The sequence below is a fragment of the Enhydra lutris genome, unplaced genomic scaffold (assembly GCF_002288905.1).
Source record: "Enhydra lutris kenyoni isolate GAN:26980312 unplaced genomic scaffold, ASM228890v2 scaffoldscaffold20, whole genome shotgun sequence".
Classification (NCBI taxonomy): Eukaryota; Metazoa; Chordata; class Mammalia; order Carnivora; family Mustelidae; genus Enhydra; species Enhydra lutris.
This window is the reverse complement of record NW_019154104.1, coordinates 4,675,379-4,699,861: the sequence shown is the minus strand read 5'-3', so window position 1 is coordinate 4,699,861 and position 24,483 is coordinate 4,675,379. Positions and strand designations below refer to the sequence as shown.

Below are 24,483 nucleotides of genomic sequence, written 5' to 3'. Positions count from 1 at the left end.
AGTGGGGGAGGATCTCCAGCAGACTCCGCACTGAGCACAGAGCCCAATGTGGGACTTGATCTCACAACCCTGAGATATGACCTAAGCCAAAATCAAGAGAGACGCTCAACCGACTGAGCCACCCAGGCACCCCTCTACTCCCATTTCTGCCACTATGCACCGGCACATGACTTAGCCTACATTAGTCATTTAACTACCCTGTGTCTCAGTTCTCTCATCTCTGAAATGAAAGCACAGTCTCAATAAACTCTAAGATCTCTGCTAGCTCTAAAATTTGTTTAAAAAGTATAAACTCTTTAAAAACATATTCTGTCCTAAATAAACAAAATTAGGCTACCATATGAAGGAGTATTTTCCAAAGTATATTCCTTTGATTCTGGTCTTATCCTACAAGATGTTAATAGATGTTATATTTGGGTGGAAAACATGCTTTCAAGTCAAATAAACTTGACATGGTTGGCTTAAACAAAGTTAATCGGGTTGCTTTACTGCTGAACTGCACAGATGAAAATCTGCATGGGAATCTTCAAAACTGAAATATTGTACGTGTCAAATTTATTGGATCACAAAATTATTTTTTATGGTGATACCCATTAATATTATGTGAACCATCATTCTGTAGATGTGGTTAAGGCGGGCTTGGCCCAAATCCTAGTTCTACCACTTAAAAGCCATGTGACCTTACATAAATTACTTAACTTTTCTGCATCTCAGGTCCCCTCTAATATAAAAGTATAAAATGAGGATAATAAAAATAACTGCCCTCAGAGCATCTCAGAGCATAATGATGTCTGCAATTTGTTTTGAAATGCATTAAAAAAATAGGATGGATTAATGGATAAATATAGGTATGGCTAGATATGTGATAACACAAATAGATAAAATGTTAATTACAGAATCTAGATAGTTAGTGTAAGAGTGTTCAACATGTCATTCTTCCAAATTCTCTGTATAATTGAAAATATCCATAATAAAATGGCTGAAAATAAAATAATACCTACCTCATAGGGTTGTGATGAGGATTCACTGAGTTAACTCTGTACAGAGATTCCTATGCCACTAAGCATTATTATAAGTGTTTGTGAATAAACAATGCTCTGGGTCTACAACTTCAAGAAAAACAGACCCAACTAGGAACTTCTAGAATTAAAAGTTTCAGAGGGATAAGTGATTTCAGTGTCCTTCCAAAGTTTAACTAAATGAAAAATTAAAATTTTTTAAAATTATGGTCAAAACCTCATAACATAAAATTTCCCACCTTAGCCCTTTTTAAGTGTATAATACAGTGGTGTTAATTATATGTTTACAACATATATGTTTACAACAGATCTCTGGAACTTTTTTAATTTTGCAAAACAAACTCTATACCCACTGAATTTAATCTATTAACAATTTTTAATGTAATTGTTGAGATGGTTGGATTTGGGTCAACCATTTTATTTTCTTATTTGTTTCCAACTTGCTTTTTTTTCTTTTTTCTTCTTTTTAAAGTTTTATTTATTTAAATAATTTCTACATCTGACATGGGGCTCGAACTCATGACCCCAAGATTGAGTCGCAAGCTCTTCCGACCAAGCCAGCCAGCCGCCCCTTCACTTGTCTTTTCTATTGTTTGTTCCCATGTTCCTACTTTTCCGACTTAAAACAACAACAAAAAAATACCATTTAAATGCTTTTTCAGATTTCATTTCAATTTTCACATTGGGATTTTAGCACTACTTCTTTGCGTTATTAGAGTAGCTATTGCCCTAAGGATTATAGTATACATCTTTAATTACTCACAGTCCTCTTATAATTAATACTGTACCATTTCCCTAAAAATAAAGAAACTTTGCAATCATTCTTCATGGAATACAGATACATATTAAATGGAGTTAGTATCTTCTAAATATGCTATATATGTACAACTTATATGATTTATAAAGAAAATAAGAGGAAAGACAGAGGCTTTTCCATTTCTGTAGGTATTTATCATTTTTGATCATCTTTTTTATCTTTTCAAGGATCCTAAATTTTATCAGGTATAAGTTTTTCTCAGCCTTGAAGAACTTCCTTTGACATTGCCTGTAGTACAGAATTCTCCAGTTTTATCTGAAAAAGTCTTTGCCTTCATTTAAATTTTTTCATTGAGGTACAGTCCATAAAACTTCCCCCTTTAAAGGGTACACATCCGTGGTTTTTAGTCTACTCCCAGTTGTGTCACTGGCACCACTAATTCTGGAATCCTCTTCATTTCTGAAGGATACTTCCCTTTGATAAAGAATTCTGGGAGGACAGGCCTTTTTCTTTCCTTCCAGCACTTTTAAACATGTTCTTTCACTCTCTTTCGGCCTCTGTGGTTTCTGAGGTGAAGTCAGTCATTAAATGGATCATTGCTCCTCTATTTGAAATGTTATCATTTTTCTCTTACTGCTTTCAACATCTGCTCTTTATCTTTGGCTTTCCAAATTTTGCCATGATGTGTCCCGATGTGGACTTCTTTGGTTTCAGTCAGCCTGGTATTCACTGGTACCTTGTATCTGTCAGTTTGTTTTTCATCAAATTTGGGGAATTTCTGCTTTAACTTTTCAAAATTTTTTTTTCTATCCCATTCTCTCTGTCCTCTGAGATTCCATTTCCATGCATGTTAGATTGTTTAATACAACCTAAAAGGTCCCTGAAACTGTTCATTTTTTGCTCCAATATGTTTTCTGTTCTTCAAATTAATTTATATTGCTCTATCTTCAAGTTCATGTACTTTTCCTTCTGCACCTCTATTCAGCTGTTAAATCCATCTACTGAATATTTATTTCAACTATTGTATCTTCTAATTCTAGAACTTCCATTTGGTTCTTTTCCACTGTTTCTATTTATTCTTGTTTTGTTACTCACCGAGAGCATGGCATTTTATTTCACTGAGCATATTATAACAGCTGCTTTAAAACTTTTGTCTGCTACTGCCCTAATACCCCATTCATCTCAGGGCGGGACTCAGCTGATTATCTTCCTCTTCGGATATGTTCCATGTTCTGGATTCTCCATACATAGGGTAATTATGGCTTGCAGAAATGTTAATTTGTGAAGACTATGAAATTGTCATTTTTTTCTCCAGTGAGAGTTGTTTCTTTTCTTTAGCTGGCAAATATCTTGGGTTGGCCTGAACTATCAACTCTTCTTCTTAGGCGGCAGCTCCAGTCCAGTTCAGATTTTTTTGTCTTTAGCTGAGCTGTTCTGGTCTGTTGTACTCATGCATGGCTCCAAGGTCAGTAAGAGATGTGAGCTCACAAAGGACTCCCCCTCCTCTGGCTCTTCTTCTTCTGGGATTTCTCTACTATCTTCAGTAATCAGGGCTCTCTGGTTTCAGTTTTCTAGTCTCCCTGGCCAGAGAAACTATTGTTTTTCCACCAGAGTCCAGAGCACAGACTGTACTTAGCCTGAAGCTAAAATCAGTGAAAAGGCAAGTTGCTCCTTATAGCTTCCTTCCTTCCTTCCTCCAAATATATACTCCCCAGTAGAGCCTATCTGCTTCTGTCCACTCACAAGTGCCTTAAATAGTTGCTTTTTATATTAAATCCAGGTTTTACAGTTGTTTTCTGCAAAGGAATTCTCCAGGAGGGGGTCTTTTCTGAAATTATGAGAAACAAAAGTCTTCCCGCATACAGTCAACAGGATGAAAGGAAGAATACGCCACCCCCAATATGCCACTACAGCATGCTGATTCTTTTGAAATAAAGTTACTTAAGAAACAGCCAGAGAAAGAAGGACACTGACCTCCTTTGCCCCCCATCCAAAAAGCAGGAAACAAGTCTCTCATTTGAAAGGTATCCTCCCTGTACCAGGAGAGTAGAAGGCATCTTTATGACCAGAAATAGAGGATTTAGGGCCCAGAAAGCTATATAAACAAACTTTGTTACTTCCTCACTAATTTGCTATAAACCCAAACTCTTCAGTCTTACCAATTTATCACAAAGCTAACTTTGGTGACTTCTTTGAGTCTCATATTTCTATAGGCTCCTGGACATACAAAATTAAATGTTTTTTTCCCCCCGTTAATTTGTGTTATGCCAATTTAATTATTAGGCCAGCCAAAGAACCTAGAAGAAAAGGAGGGAAAGGTTCTCTTCCCCTGCAATTACAAAGTTTCTATTTTAACGGCTGCCCCAGCAAGTTAACTGCAAAGAATAAAATAAATATGAAAAAGGTGATCTGATAAAAGTTCATCTCAGGGGTCTTCAATTTAATACCCAATAATTCTTTTACATTACGTCTGTTAGGCAAAGTGAGTAATCAGACATACAGAAACAGATCAGTAGGAAGCTCTACCAATATTCAGGCATGGGGGAGAAATTTATCAGTTATAAAGATCTCTTTCATTGTGTTAACAACAAAACACATAAAAACAAATGGCAAATAGGATTACTGTATAGAATCTTCAGCATTGACAAGCACATATTTGAGCCTATGAGTCTAGGTGTCTAAATCATTCTCATTTCTATGCTATCACTTGTTATAATAAGTAGATGCCTTTGAACATGAAAGTCTAAAAATAAAGTACATTTCTCTTAATTAAATTGTTAACCTCAGATTAAGAGCTCAAACTTCCCGGCAACAGCACCAACATTCATTAGAACAAGACTTAAAATATTTATATACTGTGTTTCACCCAGAGGTGAAGTAAACATCAGCCAATTACAGAAATCTGCATTTCTGAGTCATTACATGCGGGAGCGAAGTCCAAAATGTACCCTCATCAGATGCTGAGAAGCTACTCCACGCCAAGGGCCAGACTATTCCATAAATAAGCCTTTACAACTGAGAGACAGGATTGTCCATTGTTTTCCTTCCTATGTGAAAATAAACGCCACTTTATTGTGGTTGCAGGAGCTCCTTTTCCTGGGCCAGGCCTGCCTCTGCCCACCTTACCCTCCCGTCTAGTTCTCTCCACAGGTAAGAGCAGTTACTAACCTAATTATGCAGGAGTCCAAAATCCTGATTGGGCACAGTTAGCAGGACGGGGGAGGGGGGCGGGGTGTGTCACTGTGTCAAAATAACAGTCTCCACACAGGGTCTGTGTTCCTGCCTCAAACTCTTGGGCTGGCCTGAGCCACCGCGGACCAACGGCCATTCTCTTGCACTTCCCCTGGGCCGTTACCTAAGTCTTCACTTCCCCGCAGTTCGCTAGCTGTCAGGGGCAGAGGACCCTCCTTTTGCTGCGCTCTCAGAAGGTCACACTGTGTTACAATGCCTGCACATCACTCACCTCCACTCATGGCGAAAGCATTTTATTATCTCACATCATCACAAGAAGGGTGAGGTCAGTTCGGTAAGATAGTCTGAGAGAGAGAGAGAGGCTATATTCACACTTTCATTACAGTATATTGTTTGACTGTCCTGATTATTATTGTTGTTAATCTCTTACTGTGGCTAATTCATCAATCAAATTTTATTATAGGTATGTATGTATGTCTAGGAAAATGCATAGTATATTGACATTTGGTACTATACATGGTTTCAGGCACCTGCTGGGGGTCTTGAAACGTTTCTCCCAAGGATAAGGTGGGGAGACTACTGTATACAGCAGTCAACAAAGCAGAGCCAGAGGTTCCTCTGGGACTGGGTGTTCACTTACTTGTTTGTTCTCCCCTCCAACCTTCTAATTCACACACCTCTGTATGCTGGTCCTAAATGGTGATCAGATGAGGTTGAGGGGGAAGCAGGAGTCCTGACTTAGGCCTTAAGCCCGAACTACTTGCACCAAGGCACTTTCAAGGAGAGTCCTACACAAATGTGCTGGCAGTTTGCAGCCTTTATTCAGGTGGCCCTCTTGAGTCCCATGGGCTACTGTTTCTTGCAGATAGTCCCCTCATGACTCTGGCGGTAAGAGTTTATTGTTTGGGCAGAGTTTGGGCATTTCTGGATTTCTGGCTAGAAGGACCATGGCACCAAAACCTTACTCTCAACTCCTAATTCCCAACTAAAAGGATAAACTCCTTCCCACAGAAACAAGGCCTTTGAAAACTCTTCACAAATATATAAAATAATACCAAAGAATATCAACAAACTTAGACTAGAGCTACTTAGTTGGTACATAATAGTACTGTCGCGTCAATTGTTCTATCTGCAGCTATTGTCATGCTTGAGGTGTTAAATGTGAGTAAGCGCGGATTAAAACAAAGAAAATGCTTTTTAAACTTTTCAAGGTCTATGTTAGGCCTATCTCTACAGTTAATCAGCTCAGACAGTCTCTTCTCATCAAAAGCATTTATAGTTTTTTACATCAACATATTATTCAGTTTATTCATTTCAAAAAGATGGGTATGAAGAGTTGTAATGCTTTCCTAAAGCAGTTCTTGCTAATTTTTTTCTTATTAAAATATTAGAAACTACCCAATGGAAAATCCTTTACTTCTTCATTGGTGTTATTATCCTAGAATGTGTTCTTCCTGGTTAGGAAATCACTTTTAAAGTTGAATTTCACAAATTCTTTTATAAGAAGCCAATCTTTTTAAAATGTTTGCCAAAACTCAAATGAATTTCAATGTTTAACAGGTTCTCTTTAGAAAACAGTTCGAATTATTAATAGCTCTTAAAGGTAAAATCTTGTCTTACACAATGAATATAAAGTACTTGGTTTTTTAACACTACAACTGGATTTCTTTGGCTCCTCAAATAATATGGTTATGTGCTATGTAGAAAAATATGGCCAATATAATTTTTTAAATAAGAAATTTAGAAAAACCAGATAATTGTCTTTTCTCCCAAATTTAAATAGTTTTGTTGCTTGTTCTACTATTATTATAAAATAATCCTGGTTTGTGGCTTAAAAAAATAGATAATATAAATAGGCCTAAAGTAGACCTTGAAAACCTCCCGATTGTTATTCCTTGATGTTTTCTCCCAGGATTTGAGCCATAAACCTATGAGTGATAAATGGCTTCTTAGCCAACTTTCTAGGCAATTCTACCGTCAAAGGTAATTCGTAATGCATATTATCTATGACCATTTCTTTTAAGTTGATATGTTTAAGTCAGAACTTCCCAATCTCGTGGAGGAAAACAATCAGGAAAAACACATTTTTCATTCTGTTACCATAGTTTCTGCAAAGCTGCACAAATGTAATTGCCCAGAGCATGTGCTGAAATCATTTGATTAGATCCAATAATTCACTTGTATTAAAGCTAAGAAAAGGTTTAATTTAAAGCACTTTTACAATTAAAGTGGAAATAAAGAATAATGCTTCTGAGGCCATTTAAAGTAAGTTGTTAGCATATGAGTGAGGTACTCATATGCCAGATTTTATTCAATGGATTAATCATTTATTAAACTTGCAATAAGCTACAAGAAATATAATTTATTAGAAAGGATTATGGAGTCTATGGACAATAAGGGGAATATCATTATCACGTAAAACTACTTAAAAATGCTCACTGAGAATACAAGTTCTCATTTGCTCATTGAACAAAGACTCACTGGGTACCTATGCACACCTGAGCCAGCTGCTAGGTCTTTAAGAAACAGGATTTGAAAATGTGAGAAAGGCTAGGGACTTCTGGGCTAGAAGACTATGTGGAGCAAAAAGCATAAGTCGGAATAAGTACTTGACTAGTACAGAAGAGGACTGTCCTAATTAGCTATGATGGGCTTATGTGGGAAAAACAGTAAAAGTACTATATCAAATGGGTACACGAAACTAGCTGATTCAAAACCTAGAACGCCAGACTAATTAGTTTGACTTGAATCCATAAGCGGTAATGGCTCCTGACAAGGTTTTAGAGAATTGCATTGGCAGCAGTGTGCCACGTGGACGGCAGCAAGGAAAGACGAGAGCTGAAAGGGGGAGAGCTTAATGCAATCAACTGGATGTGTGTTAACAAGAATCTGGTCTGAGTAGAAACTAGAACAAAGAGGAAAGAAGGAGCCTAAGAATCACTGCAATGTCCAGCTCAAGAAACACTGAACACCTGACTTGGCTGCTGAGACCACAAAAGCAAATAGGGCAGGGTCCCTACTTTCAAAGATAAATAAATTGAACTTTGTTTCTCCCCCTCCCCCACTGGCCCCATATCTAAAGTATAAGACATGGAGTCCCCTGGGTGGCTCAGTCAGTGTCCAACTCTTGATTTCAGCTCAGGTTGTGACCTCAGGGTGCTGGGATTGAGCCCCACTGGGGGCTCCCTGCACAGTGTGGAGTCTGATTCTTTTCCTCTCCCTCTCCTTCCACTTGCACATGTGTACTCTCTCTTGCTCAAATAAATAAATCTTAAAAAAAAAAAAAAGTACAAGAAATGAAAGTCTGGTAAATGGTAATGTTACTAATGAATTTTGTTGAAAGGGGAAGTTGAAAGGGAAGATTGAAAGGGGAAGTTTTGGGGTTTCAACACTGATTTTGGAGTGATGGCAGAGCATCCCGAAAAGGCTGCCGTGTAGACAGTTGTAGACAAGGAACTGAAGTCTGGCAGCATGCTGACGGGGTTTAGAACACACTACCTGCCAAACACAGCCCCTTGGCATACTGACTATTTTAAACTGAAGGGACCTTCAGCAGCCTTCCATTTTTTAGCACCTTCACTATTAAAGGAAGGAGTTTTGACCTCCGCCTGAAGCAAGTCGTAACACTTTCCTACGAGAGGTCCCCTTGCCAGACCCAGAGAAAGGAGCATCCCTATTTTTGTGGACAGGGGACACAGGGAGGAATCTGAACAAACAGGTCTCTTGCTAGTAAGTTTCTCCCAGGTTACTACACTTATCTCATACCTTTGCCCTCTCATACCCCTGTTCTCCGACCCTCCATGCCATCAAACCTAACATGAAAATGCTAAGTTTATGTCTCCTGGGTTTTCATTTCCTTATGAAGCCTCCCATGTCACATACAATTTGCTACATAAATGTACATGCTTTTCTCTTGTTCATTTGTCTTTTGTTTCAGGGATCCCAGAGAACTTTGAAGGGCAGAGAAGAAAAAAATTTATTAGAAGAGCAAACACTTTAAGAAGAAAGCCCTCGGGAGACAACACAGAAAGAAGGGCAAGTCTTGATGAAAACCAGGAGTGAGGATATAGGAAGAAAAGAGCCAGAGAAAAAGTGAAAAAAAATGAACAGTGTATAGAATCCAAAGAAATAATGCCCCCCAAAACCCCTGCATTACCAATGCAGTCAAACATGGTACAATGGGAAATATTTATCTGGTCTTTGTCCAGGTTCCCAGCACACAGCACCTTGAAGCTTAGGACTGTCAAGAGTGCTAACAGTGTCTTCTGTACGCTGAGAAGACTGGGGGCTAAGGGGATCCAGATAGCTTCACGATGGGGGTTGGCTGTTAGAAAGACCTAGGACTTTCAGCCCCACCCTCCCTCTGCCTCCTCCCTGGAAGGGAGAGAGGCTAGAGATTAAGTTAATCACCAATGGCCAATGATTTAACTAGTCATGCCTATATCAAGAAACCTCCAGAAAAACCCCTGAACAGTGGATCTGAGAAGCTCAGGTTGCTGCACACACAGAGGTGCTGGGATGGTGGCGCTCCCTGAGAGAGCAGGAGGTTCTACATTCCCCTCCCGCACCCCAACTACACAAACCTTGCCCTAAGAATCTCTTCCATTTGGCTGTTCCTGAGTCATGGGTTTTATCCTCAAGTCAAGGCTGGGAGGTCAGGGTATATGGATGGAGACAGATAAACAAAACAACATCCTTAAAAACAATGGATACAGATAATTCTATTTAAGCATATAAAAAGGAAGGAAGGAATAGAGTGAAAATGGGAAAGAATCATATGAAATATTTTTCCAATTTAGCAGTCAGATGAGAGAGAAGGTCGGAAGTGATAAATAATGGGGTCCAGGATGTTATGCCCGAGTTTTTGCATCCGAGAGACCACCAAGGAGCCAAGCACCGATGCAATCACATGAGGACCTATTTTATATTTTTATTTTAGCCAGAGGCTTCCATTGAGGTTAAACACAGGATAGAAAGGGTTAGAGAAAAGGATTAAGAGACAGAGTGAAGAATAAGGAGATATAAAGGATGGAAAAAAAGATTATATATAGCCTTTCTACTGGACACAAATGGTCTCCGAAGGGAGCACCAGAGAAGCAGCGCACTGAATTAAGAGTAAAACGCCTCAGAAACCAGCTTGGCTAAGATGTACAGGGGGATGAAATGAGATCTACACAAAGTCACCTTATGAGATAAAAATCAGTATAAGCAGCACAGAACTTGAACTATGCTAATCAAAAGAACTAAAATATTTAAAGAATGGATAACAAAAGATAGACCAGAAAAAAATGAAAACTAAAAAACAGAATGCCAAGTTGGGTAATGTGTTTCTAGCACTTTCCAAGGGACATTCTGATTACCAGCTTCAAACATCACGTCCCCTAGGAAGCAACACCCCTATCCCAGAGATGGCCTTACTAAGCCTTTCACTCACAGAGCACACAGCCAACTCCCGTTTTCCTAAGGCCATATTCACCCAGCAACCCAATTTTGACTCGAGACCCTCACCCCAAAGGAAAAAAATGCACTAATCTAGCAAACGCAAGTGTTTTGTGTAGTTGCTTCTACGTCCCACTCTGAAGTGGTAAGGTGTCATTTGGGTTGATGAATCAGTCTTCTGAGACTATAATCACAGCTATATGCATGAAATCAGAGCATGAAAAGGAAACGCAATTAACAGAATGATCCAGCTTTGAACCCTGTTTGTCGCTATCGAGGAACACCTCATTAAGAGCAGTATCTACAAGACACTGCAGCCGTGTACTGTGACCCTGTCAATGGTTTTGTGACTGTTTTCATCTCGGAAGAAAAGGAGAACAATTACAGAAAGCAGCACTGTGAGATTCAACTGTGAGTGCAGTAGGAAGTAGGGAAAGAGCGTGCTGCAGCTGAAACCGAAATAATTAAACCACAATTTATTATACATCTGTGAGCTATAGAACATCAGCTTAGAAAGCTTAAACACCACAGTCCTGTCCACAGAAAACACTTATCGAACTTTCAGGTACTTTTCAGGTTTGTCTTCCTCTCTGAGACATTATCTCATCAATTAAAAAATAAGGGGGGGGGGGGAAACAAAGCCTAACGAGTTAATAAAAAAGTTCCCATTTTTGGTAAAGCAAGGAGTTTCAGTCCTGGCTCAAATTCCCTATTCTTCAGCAATTAGTTTCACCTTCCCCTTTCTAGCACCTTCACCATTAAAGAAATCAACAATGACTTCTAATTTCCAAGTACTGGTATGAATAGGTCACGGCACAATACTATATACATTCTCCTCTTTCTGTTTTGTTTTTTTTTTTAAAGCCTTTATTTATTTATTTGACAGAGAGAGAGAGATCACAAGTAAGCACAGAGGCAGGCAGGGAGGGTAGGGAAGCAGGCTCCCTGCTGAGCAGAAAACCCAATGCAGGGTTCGATCCCAGGACCCTGAGATCATGACCTGAGCCAAAGGCAGAAGCTTAACCCACTGAGCCACCCAAGGTGCCCCCATTTTCCTCTTTTTAAAACTCTTCTTCTATCATGACCTACAAGAGGGAAAGTCTCAGAGGCAGGGGCGATTATAAGCCCACCATCCTCAACATGAACCACTCTCCTTCTGTATCTTCATCTCCAGTTCTCTTGTGTAGGATCCTAGTCACCACCTGGGGCTTGCCAGCTCTAGACTGAGGGGACTCAAACTGGCAGAGCCAGGGCCTGTGCTAGTCCAGAGCCTCCCCTCCCCCCAGGCCTCTAACAGCTCCCAGGAGAGCTGATATTCTCAGGCACCACCTCTGCTCCATACCACACCAATGCAGACATAACCACTGGGGGGTCCTCTGAGTTCTAGAAAAGACAGTAACAAAACCTGAACACAGGCAGAAAGCACTCCTGAGTAGAAGAGACTTCAGTGAAGATTTCCAGAGAAAGGCAGAGGACTGGCACACAGGGCAAATACGAAAGGGGAACTAGAAATAGGAACAGTCTGCCTTTCTCACCATCTTCCAGCCCAGTGGGGGTCTTTATCTTTCCAATTCCTCCCTTTCCACCTTTTTTCTCTCTCCTTCTCTTAGAAGCAAAACCAACAAATCGGTTCCCTTGTGTCCTGTCAAGCAGCTTCCTCCACTCCCGACCCCTCAGCCCTAGCTAACAGCCACACTCACATCCCTAAGTGGGCTTGATGTCAAGGCAGGGTCCCCAGGGCAGTTCCCCCATGCAAGGAATTCTGGGGCCCACCACCGGGATAAGACATTTTTCTTTTCCCTACCTCTATCGTAGGTTTTAGGCAGCCATCATACTCTACATATAACTACATAGTCTACTAATTGAACAAATATTCTAAATGCTTACTTGAATCCAATTTTGTGCCAATCAGTGGCGACACCAGAGCAGACATCCTCCCTGATGCCAAGCAGCGCGGGGTCCAGCGGAGGCACGCGGGCCAGTGAAGAAGCCCACAGTGAGAGCCCTACCAAAGAGGTATGAGCAGAGAGTACCAAGGGGGCACCCTGCCACATCTGAAGGTTTGGGGAAGTTAGGCACGGATGGGAAAAAAAGCCTGCTCGTCGGAAGAAACACACCAAAGCACCAAGATGACCGAAAACGTGGCGTATCTGGGAATGTGCACTCAGTGCAGAAAGGCAAATGCAAAAGAAGGGGAGGGTGAGAAGGCAAGCAAGACGCAAGGCAGGAAGCAACTCACAAAGACTCTGATTGGAAAAGGTTATGTATTTTGTTCTAAAGGCAATTGGAACCAATGAGAGATTTTAAGCCGAGGATTAAGACAACCATTTCTGTACCTGAGAAAGACCACCAGCAGCAGAAGCAGCGTGGAAAATGAGTTAGAAAGGAATTCCCACGAAGACAGCAAAGCCAACGCACAGGTTGATATAATGGTTGAGGCCAGAAATGATAAAGGCTAAGCTAAGGCACTGAAATTAGGAAAACTGAATTCCTTAACATATATTAACACTACTAGGCACAAAGTGAAAACATTGGAAATCACTAAAATCATGAAATTCTGAATAGCTGTAGTACAATCTCTTCAATTCAAAATGGTAATCCGTGAGGCGCCTGGGTGGCTCAGTCGGTTAAGCATCTGCCTTCCGCTCAGGTTATGATCCCAGAGTCCTGGGATAGAGTCCCGCATCCGGCTCCCTGATCAGCAGAGGCATCTGCTTCTCCCTCTGCTTCTGTCCCTGTTCAAGTTTTCTCTCTCTTGCTCACTCTCTCTCTAAAATAAATAAAATCTTGAAAAAAGTGATAATCCCTAAATGACCATGAAATCATAAAGTACTTGGAGTGAAAGAAAAGATCAATTTTCAAAATATGAACTGTGTCCATTTGTTAAAATTCAAAAGTGTATGCCAAGAAGAGTGAATTCTACTATATGTAAATTATACCTCGATAGAAAAATATGAGAGCTATAAAGAACCATGAAAGTATTTTTTTGCGTTTTGGGTTTTTTCCCATGACAGTATTTTTTAAACATGAGTGTTATAAAGAAGAGATTTTCAGATGCAGCAAGAACTTTCTTGATGTTTATTTTGTTACTGTTTTGCACAGATACCTGTTTGTCAAAGGTAATGCTTCCTTTTTAGAAAAGCCACGTATTTTCTAATAGCAATATAAAGCTATTAAGACTCATTTTTCAAAATGCACACGTCCTGGTACATCTTACCCCACATCATCCAAGCAATCTGTTCTTCAATTTTATAAAAACATCTTATTTATTAATGCATTATTCTTAAATGTTACAAGTTTTTCTGTCCTTCCTATAACTGCATGTGATTGGGTAACATATTATTTAACATGCAGATGTGTGTGGGTGTATATAGATTTGGTGAAGATAAACTTTGTGAATTAAATGTCTGTGAAATGTCTGTGGGATTTCCAAATGAAGATGATCAATGGACAGTAAAGAATTTTACTATTGTAGATTATTTGAAAATTCACAATTATCATAAAACATACAGCTTTACAAGAACCGTCAACTTGAATATTTCATTTCCTAGCCAGGTCCTATGGCTGAGATTAATACACACAAAAATGTGAAGATAAAGATAATTTAGGGAACAGTAGAGCACATCAAAAGGAACGAGTTGAAGTTTTTAGAAGACTTATTTTCAGAGGTAAGCTCCCTCAGTATTAGTCATTTAGCATTAGTGTAACCAATCATTAGCTGACAGTTTAAAGACAACGGTGCTCTGGACCTCAATCCAGATAGACAAAGAACAGAGCCGCACTACTGACACTTGCACGGCTTGCCTTTTTCTGAAGGTCTACCTTCATTTGCAGTGGGAGTCATGCTGCAGTATTCTGGCAAGCAAAACACAAGATAACTTACACATGATAAAAACTGAAACCATCACAGCAAAGTAAACACTCCAGATTCCAAAGTGCCACCGAAATTCTTTTGGTATTTGCTGACATATTTTAAATTGTATCTTCCAGGCAAGGTAAAAAGTAGTTTTCAAACAGTCCAAAGTAATATTCCCAAGAGTCAGATTTTATTTTGATGTAAGAAAATACAGCAGCACTTTGTCCCTCCTAAGCCATAACCTCATTTTTCCACTGAAATTCTATTGTCGCCTCTATGCCTGATTCTATTGTGAGAAAGAACTTTATCAACACCCTTTCCTTTTTCTTGTTTCCAGATGACATGCTGCTAATAGTGCCAATTTGGTCTCTATCAGCACTTACATGCAGCTGCTTTGAATCAAATCAGTTTGTGGTAATATGTGCTTAGGGCTAGAAACTTTCAGAGGGGCTACTGCCAACTCGTTTTTCAAGAATAGTTCTACTTCAGGGGCGCCTGGGTGGCTCAGTGGGTTAAAGCCTCTGCCTTCGGCTCGGGTCATGATCTCAGAGTCCTGGGATGGAGCCCCACATCGGGGCTCTCTGCTCAGCAGGGAGCCTGCTTCCTCCTCTCTCTCTGCCTGCCTCTCTGCCTACTTGTAATCTCTGTCTGTCAAATAAATAAATAAAATCTTAAAAAAAAAAAGAATAGTTCTACTTCCAAAAAATGTTAATTATAACTCATTGTGAACTGCCTAATTTAATGCAGATGAACACTGGGGACTGAAGAAACTGAATTCATCCCGTCTTGTCCCATCCTTCCTTTCCAATCTCAGTTTTAACTGTGTTTACTCCACCACAACCATCCTCTGACACCAAGTCTGCAATTCAGGAAAAAATGGGCAAGGAGTGCTCTGGAAGGAGTTCGGGGGACTAGAGCTCTACAGCACCGTGCTCTCCTGTTGTTCCCTCCTCTTCTTATTTCAAACAGGAAATGTAAAACCCATTCTCCTGAAACCAAGTCAAGCAATTAACACCTCTGATTTTACAAGAGTATGAGCACAATGGTGCATATAACAAGTCATGAGCTTTTGTGCCTCTTAAACACTATGATAGTGCTCCATGCTCACTTACATTTTTCTCTTATTTTAAAATGATTTCAAAATCTAAAGTTGCTAATGGACAACTCTCATATTCAGAATTACCAGTTTGTAACGTCCTGCCATGCTTCTCTTAGTTGTATACTCACACATACGCACACACTCTCACACAAACTTATTTTTTCTGATCTACTCAGAGTAGTATGCACATATTACGCATCTTTGTCCCTTAATATTTTGGTATTTCTAAAAATGCTTTTAAGGTACCTCAGTATAGTTATCAAATTCAGAAATTTAACACTGATAAAATACTTCACTCTATGGTCCCTATCCTGATTTGTCAACTGTCTGATGTTCTTTGTGATTGTTAATTTTACGTGTCAATTTGGCTGGACTATATGGTGCCCAGATACATGGTCAAACATTATTCTGGGTGTTTCTATGAGGGTATTTTTGGACAAGACTAGTATTTCATTGGTAGACTCTGAGTAAAGCAGATTGTCTTTCAGAAAGTCAGCTGTGCACAGGGGCCTCCATCATCAATCGGAAGTGGTACACATGAGACTGGGGCTGAGCAGGCCCCGAAAGCAAACATGCTATGTGGACAAGAGGTCCAAATGCCCGTGGTCCCTACTCCTGCCATACCACCTTCGCTCTCCCAGCCTGTACTTGTGGCCTCATAGGAGGTTCTGAAGATCAGTCGACAGAAAAAAGACCCAGGACTGGGTTCGGACGGTTCTATATAACATACAGCCAGCAGCTGGAAGTAGATGGTTACAGCACCACAGCTCCTTTCTGGGACATTCCTGAAGGACTGTGAAGGCACCACATGACCGGTTACAGAAATGAAGACTGCAATTGTCATGGGAATTTCTTCCTTATTTTGTTATGAGTGTGTGTGTGTGTGTGCGCATGCACATGTATAAAACAAGTATCTTTGTTCTCTCCTCTCTTATTCCCTTATCATGTAACATATGACTTATTGACTTTATGTCATAGTATTTAACTTAAAGGATGGATATCAAGGAGAAAAATAAACATCATTCAAGAACTGTGAATCCTCTTCTGCAAAAATGGTTAGCGAGTTTTCTGTTGTACACAGGTTAGCTGTATCATGTTAGCTGCAAGTTTGACCTTGTTACTGTCTTTATTGGGAGGTTAAGGATGATTCAAGGAGGTGGCATATGGCTATTTGGTCAAATAGTCAAGCTTTACTATTGGTGTTACTGTGATGGTGTTTCTGAGTAACACTTCAATCTATGGGCCTTTAAGTAAAGCAGATTGTCCTCCACTATGTGGGTGGGTCTCATACAATCTGTTGAAAGGCTAAATAGAACAAAGAGACTAGTCTGTCCTGAGGAAGAGAATTCTCCAGCACACTGCCTTCAGACTAGAATTGGATTATCACCTCTCCTCAGTCTCCAGCCTTCTGGCCCCCCCTTGCAGAATTTGGATTTGCTAGCCTCCAGAATCACATGAGCCCATTCCTTATAATAAATCTCTTTACACACACACACACACACACACACACACACACACACACACACACTATTGGTTCTGTTTTTCTAGAGAACCTCAACTAACACACCCTTTAATATCACTTTCTCCTTGAGTATAAAATCCAGTACACAATCACATATTGCATTTATTTTATCATGTCCGTTTAGTCTTGTTTAATCTGGAAGACTTCCTCAAACTATAACTGATGTTTCTGAACCACAGAGATCATTATTTTTGCTTATTTAAGCAGAATTTTGTTGGGCTGAAGTCTGCTCACGATTCTAGTTGTGCATGCCTAGCTGGAGTACTACTTAAGTGATGTGTGCTTCTCAGGGTATCACAACCAAGAGTGTACAGTGTTAGTCTGTCCCACATTGGTGATGTTAGTTTTATTGATTTATTTTTTATTTACTTATTTTACTTATTTTAAGTAGCCTATACACCCAACGTGGGACTCGAACTCACAACCCTGAAATCAAGAGTTACATGCTCTACTGGCTAAGCCAGCCAGGCACCCTGATGACATTAGTTTTGATCACCCAGTCAAGGTGCTGTCTAGTTTCTCGATTATATAAGTATTGACCTCCCCCCCTGCAATAAGCAATCTGTGGAGAGACAATACATGGCCATTAAAATATCATCTTCCTCATCAAACTCCCACACCTACATTTAGCATCCATTGATCCTTGCCTAAAGCAATCTTTACTATATGGTTACAAAATAATAAAATCTTTAACAAATAACAACAATAATAATTTTTGTAATAATAATTTTCCACCTCTTCCACCACTTCTATGTTTATCAGTTAGCACTGTACTTTAAGAGTCCTCCCTTCTTCTTTCCTGTCTACCTACCTACCTATCTCTCTATTATCACAGTATTCATGGATTGCCATTTTTTTCAGTGGCTTAAAATTCATTCCTGTCCTTAATATTTTCCTGCAAAATTGACCCAGAATTGACCCAAATTTGGTCATGGAAGCATCTTCAAGCTGGCTCCTGTGTCCTGACATGAACCCTTCATTTATTTTTCTTCCTTCCTTCCTTTTTAGCATTTATTTGCTTCCTCTTACAAGTAGCCATGATTCCTTTTAAGGGTAAATGGTCTTAGGAGCCAAGATCCTGGTGCCACGTGTGCTCACTGCTACTGGGAGATCTTGCCTTCTAGACCTTTTCATGAACAGAGCTAGGAAATGGATATTTTTGCCATTTTATATATATTTAAGTCTTCTGTACATACATGCTTAGGCTGTATATGGACTTATGTTGTACTTGGACTTATACTGTACATATATGTAATATGTGTATTTCAAAATACTGTAAGAGATGCCTCACTCAATTGGTGTAAACTATTTGCTTACAATTTTCTAATGTAGAAAATTATTTGTATATGAAATTACTTGACCTTAAACTTATTTACTGGTTTAAGTCATATGAAATATACCATATGGCCAACTCACCCAGAAAAATAAGATTATGATGAGTGCAAAAGTAATGATCTAACTCTGAATGATGAAACCCAAATATTCTAAGGTTGAACCAATAGAATGTGAAGTACACCAATAATGTCCATGTCTCTTGATAGTCTGCCGGGCCATCGCTAAGCCACTTCCTATATACAAAAGGCAGTATCCTTCCAAGAAATATCAGAATGTCAACAACTAGAGAACACTTGGTGGGAAAGCTGAATCAGAAAAAGAGGGCTGAGCAATCTGAGGAGGCAGGTTTTATACCCCTTTCCCACCACCTTTTTAGCTTGGAAATAAATGCTTAAATTTGAGGATGTTTACATGGTTTGCATGGTTTCTTAGTTCTGCTTCTGGATGTTTCATCGTGAAAAACTAAACTTTTGCTGTGACCTCAAGTAAAATTGAAATCGAATCTAAAATTGGGAACAAACAAGTACACATACTTATGCTCTAAGTGCTCTTATGCAATACAAATTACAAACAGTTATATACACAATGTAATTTAAGGTTTACATGCTGTTCTTCTATGTGCGGCCCCATCTTGCTTTAGTCCCAGCTCTATAAATAAATATCACTGGCTCATCAACAGTTCTTTGCCCCTCTCTCTTCTCTTTCTTTTTCATAGACTCTCTTAAGACTTATCTTTCCCACTCTATCCCTCATAGGACTGCTACAGTAAGAGCTCTGCCAGAATTTGGTGTGGTTTTTCCTTCCCTTCTTAATGTAATCTGGGGTGTGGTATTCCCTAACTCCCAGCAAAGCTGATGATATGGGTCATACATGGTTTTATCTGAGCTTCTAATCAATACTATGAGTTTTCTGTGGGGGGGGATGTATATGGATTTTTGGAATCAGGCAACTGCCATTATCCTCCAAATCTAACAGATTTGTTCTTGCTCAGGGTTAAAGTGTCATTTCTGAAGTCCTCTCCTCTCCCACCCCGAACCTCCCAAATCTTCAAGGCAACTAGAAAGTTTCCAGTTTGGTCTGGGAGTCTCTTAGAGGTGTTCCAAAAGTTAAAAACCCTCCAACTCATCCCCACCTGACCCTCAATGGAAAGCTAATTGTCAGTATCCTTTTGTTGTTTAAAAAAAAAAAAAGAAGTGGATTCTATGCAGCATTACGGTCTTAAAAAACTCTGAATCCCTTCATGTAAGATTTTCCCTATAGGAGGTTTTATCACTCAGAATCATCTAAATTATGTTACAGTAACATATTACCCCAAAATTTCAGTGGCTCAAAACAAGTTTACTTCTCATTCATTCTTCATGTGCACTGTGTTTTACCTAGGTGTTCTGTTCCATGTCTTTTTTACTCCAGTACCTAAGATCAGAGAGATAGTACTCACTATCTAGAATACTGTCAGTTGCCAAAGCAGTGGGAATAAAAAGCTCTGAAAGGAGTCATACTGGCAAAATTTTCTTTAAATTTTTATTTAAATTCTAGTTAGTTAACATATAGTGTGATGTTGGTTTCAGGAGTAGAATTTAGTGATTCATCACTTACATACAATACCCAGGGCTCATCCCAACAAGTGCCCTCCTTAATCCCCATCACCCATCTAGCCCATCCTCCACATACCTCCCCTCCAGCAACCCTCAGTGTATTTTCTATAGTTAAGAGTCTTTTATAGTTTGTTTCCCCCTCTCTCTCTTTTGTTTTGGCCCTTTCCCCTATGTTCATCTATTTTGTTTCTTAAATTCTACATGTGAGTGAAATCATATGGTATTTGTCTTTCTCTGACTTATTTCACTTAGCATAATACCCTCTTAGCTCCATCCACATTGTTGCAAGTGGCAAGATTTCATTCTTTTTGATAGCTGAGTAGTATTCCAGTGTGTGTGTGTGTGTGTGTGTGTGTGTGTGTGTGTGTGTACAAACATCTACTTTATTCATTCATCGGCCAATGGACACCAGGTTCTCTCCATAGTTTGGCTACTATTGATAATGCTGCTATATGTACATCAGGGTGCATATGCCCCTTTGAATCTGTATTTTTGTATCCTTTGGGTAAATATCTCATAGTGCAATTGCTAGGCCATAGGGTAGTTCTATTTTTTAATTTAAATTCAATTAGCCAATATATAGTACATCATTAATTTCAGATGTAGAGTTCACTTATTCATCGGTTGCATATAAGACCCAGTGCTCATCACATCACATGTATTCATATTGGCAAAGAAGAAGTCAAATTTTCACTCTTTGCAGGTGACATGATACTTTTTGTGGAAAACCCAAAAGACTGTACCCCCAAATTGCTAGAACTCATAAAGAAATTCAGCAATATGGCAGGATATAAAATCGACACACAGAAATCAGTTCCAGTTCTATATACTAGCAATGAGACAGAAGAAAGAGAAATTAAGAAATTGACCCCATTTACAATTGCACCAAAAACCATTAAGATACCTAGGAATAAACCTAACCAAAGAGGTAAAGGGTCTATATTTTAAAAACTACAGAACACTTATGAAAGAAACTGAGGAAGACACAAAGAAACGGAAAAACATTCCATGCTCATGGATTAGAAGAACAAATATTGTTAAAATGTCTGTACTATCCAGAGCAATCTACACATTCAATGCAATCCCTATCAAAATACCATCAACATTTTTCACAGAACTGGAACAAATAATCCTAAAATCTGTATGGAACCAGAAAAGACCCCAAATAGCCAAAGGAAGGTTGAAAAAGAAAACCAAAGCTGGTGGCATCACAATTTTGGACTTCAAGCTCTATTACAAAGCTGTAATCATCAAGACAGTATGGTACTGACACAAAAACAAACACACAGATAAAGGAACAGAAAAGAAAGCCCAGAAATGGACCCTCAACTCTGGCAAACTGATCTTCAACAAAGTAGGAAAGAATGAATATCCAATGGAAAAAAAACAGTCTTTTCAACAAATGGTGTTGGGAAAATTGGACAACCACATGTAGAAGAATGAAACTGGAGCATTTTCTTACACCGTATAAAAAGACAAACTCAAAATGGATGAAAGACCTAAATGGGAGACAGGTATCCATCAAAATCCTAGAGAAGAACACAGGCAGCAACATCTTTGACCTTGGCCATAGCAACTGCTTGCTAGACATGTCTCCAAAGGCCATGGAAACAAAAGCAAAAATGACCAATTGGGACTTGATCAAGATAAAAAGCTTTTGCACAGAAAAGAAAAGTCAACAAACCTAAAAGGCAACCTATAGAATGGGAGAAGATATTTGCAAAAGACATATCAGATAAAGGGCTAGGATCCAAGATCTATAAAGAGCTTATTAAACTCAACACCCAAAGAACAAATAATATAGTCAATAAATGGGCAGAAGACACGAACAGGTATTTCTCCAAAGAAGACATACAAATGGCTAATAGACACATGAAAAAATGCTCTACATCACTTGGCATCAGGGAAATACAAATCAAAACCACAGTGAGATACCACCTCACACAGTCGGAATGGCTAAAATTAACAAGTCAGGAAATAACAAATGTTGGCAAGGATGTAGAGAAAGGAGAACCCTCTTATACTGTTGGTGGGAATGTAAGCTGGTACAGCCACTCTGGAAAACAGTATGGAAGTTCCTCAAGAAGTTAAAAAAAGAGCCTACCTAGGACACAGGAATTGTACTACTATGTATTTACCTCAAAGACACAAATGTAGTGATCCGAAGGGGCACCTGCACCCCAATGTTTATAGCAGAAAAGTCCATAATAGACAAACTATGGAAACAGCCCAGACGTCCATAGACAGATGAATGGATAAAGATGTGGTATGTGTATGTATATATGTATACACACACACACACACACACACACACACACACACACAGAGAGAGAAAGAGCGAGTGAGGAATATTACTCAACCATCAAAAAGGATGAAATCTTACCATTTACATCGACATGGATGGAACTGGAGGGTATTATGCTGAGTGAAATAAGTCAGTTAGAGAAAGATAATTATCGTATGGTTTCACTCATACAAGAAGTGTAAGAAACAGCTCAGAGGATCATAGGAGAAGGGAGGGAAAATGAAAAGGGCATGCGATGTGATAGGTAGTTCTATTGTTAACTTTTTGAGGAACCTCCATCCTGTCTTCCAGAGTGGCTGCTGTACCAGTTTGCACTCCCACCAACAGTATAAGAGGGTTCCCCTTTCTCCACATCCTTGCCAACATCTGTTGTTTCATGTGTTTTTAAACTTTATTCTGATAGGTATCTGACAATTAAATGCACAAGACCTGAAGTGTTACATGTGACCTCTGATCAATTTCATTGGTCTCAACTAGTCACATGACTCCACTCAGTTATAAATAGACCTGTCTTATGCCAGCCAGAGAACTAGAAATCCCTACAATAGAAACTGCATCTTAAACCTAAAATAATGCCTAAATAATTGTTAATAGAACAGAAAAAGATAATAAGAAAATCAACTTCTTAGCATGTGAAAACTAGATGAATCTTAATAGTAAAACCAAAAAAATCATGATCTAATGAAATTCAAATGACATGCAGTAAATCTAAGTAAGTCTGTCAAAAACATGTAATAGTTTAGTTGGCCAAGTGATGGCAACTAAAATGCTTTAATCAGAATTCCCATTAAACAAATTTAGCTATCACCAAAGAAAGCCTATTGCCAACATTAAATTACAGAAGATAACTGTATCCCTAATACCCTTCTGGAGAGAATAACATAATTTTTAATAAAGGGAACCACTAATATATGCACACACAGGCTTATATTTATATGCCCAGAGATATTTATCTACATATAGATTTAGATGTTATTAATTACCTGTTTAACTTAAATATATCAGCGTAGCTGAAAGGGTAGTAAACATAAGGAAAGTATTTAATTTTGGATTTATAGTAGTTCTTAATTTGGGCTACATATCAGGAAGATAAAGAGGCAAGTTCTAAAGTATCTATAATATCTTAACAATAGTAAGTTGATAAGCATAAAGAGTTTTTATAAGTCACAGAACATCCATGGTGAAAGAAGATAACCACAGGAAAAGATTTTTTTCTTTCTTTGCTGTGTACCTATAAAAGGGAACATTAAAGGAATATTATAGTAATTAAAAACTGACGACCCATAGACTCCTTGTGGGAAGTAACATAAAAAATTCAATTTTGCTTTCCTATTATTTTTTATTATTACCTTCCACTTCAATAGCTACTAAAAGGAAGATAAAAAACATACTTGCTTTTTAAAAGGGCTTTCCAGAGGCACCTGACTGTCTCAGTCAGGTAAGCATCCAACTCTTGATTTTGGTTTGGGTCATAATCTCAGGGTGGGGGGACTCCCACTCACTGGGGAGTCTGCCTGGACTCTCTCTCTCTCCCTCTCCCTCTGCCTCTTCATCCCACACTCTCTTTCTCTCTGAAATAAATGAATCTTTTTAAAAAATTAAAATATAAAATAAAAAGGGCTTTCCACTTTTGCTCAGCTGCCCTTATTTATGATTTTGAAATTGACTCCCAAAAAATGGAGGAAAAAAAGATACTAAGATTTCATATTAAAAAAGCGTAGCAACTGGGTAATAGCTAAGCAAAAGCATACCTATAAAAATTTCATCGTAATTAAAAAATTAAAACCCCAAGTACACTTTGAAACATTTATTCTACAAATATTTAACACTTTTAATTATATGGAGCATTCTAGAACAGTAGGGGCTTAGAGCCTCACTGTGTAGGTTAGAATCCACACTCATTCACTAGCGATGCATTCTCAGACAAGTTGCTTAGCCTCTCTCTGTATCTCTGTATCCTCAATGGTAAAATGAGAATACTAATAGTACCAGCTTTGCAAAATTTTGTTGCGGGATGGAAAGAACTAAAATATCAAAAATTCTTGGTAAAGTGGCCAAACTAGACACTGCACAGATTAACTAAGATAACACATGCACACACGGGTGCCACATACACAGTAAGAGCACAATACAGGTTAACTGTTGCTGTAATTCACTGAAATGAAATCATTTACTGACTTCCAATTTCAAGACGGTAAAGACCTTTCGATATCCTAGTCTTCCCAAAACACTGCTCCCAAACAAGGTAAACAAGAAACAGAAACACACTCTATAATTAATAAGACCCAAAGAATTCTATAATCCTGAACTACAAGGCATGAGGATAGAACACATCTGAAAAAATCATGGGGGCACCTACATGGC

General features: G+C 38.8%; 1 protein-coding gene across 5 annotated transcripts in view; it reads right to left on the bottom strand.

The window, feature by feature from the left end:
- The window catches only part of LOC111148567 (ribosomal protein S6 kinase A5), a 183,409-nt gene that overhangs the window by 132,547 nt on the left and 26,379 nt on the right, over window positions 1-24,483 (bottom strand). The window lies entirely within an intron of this gene.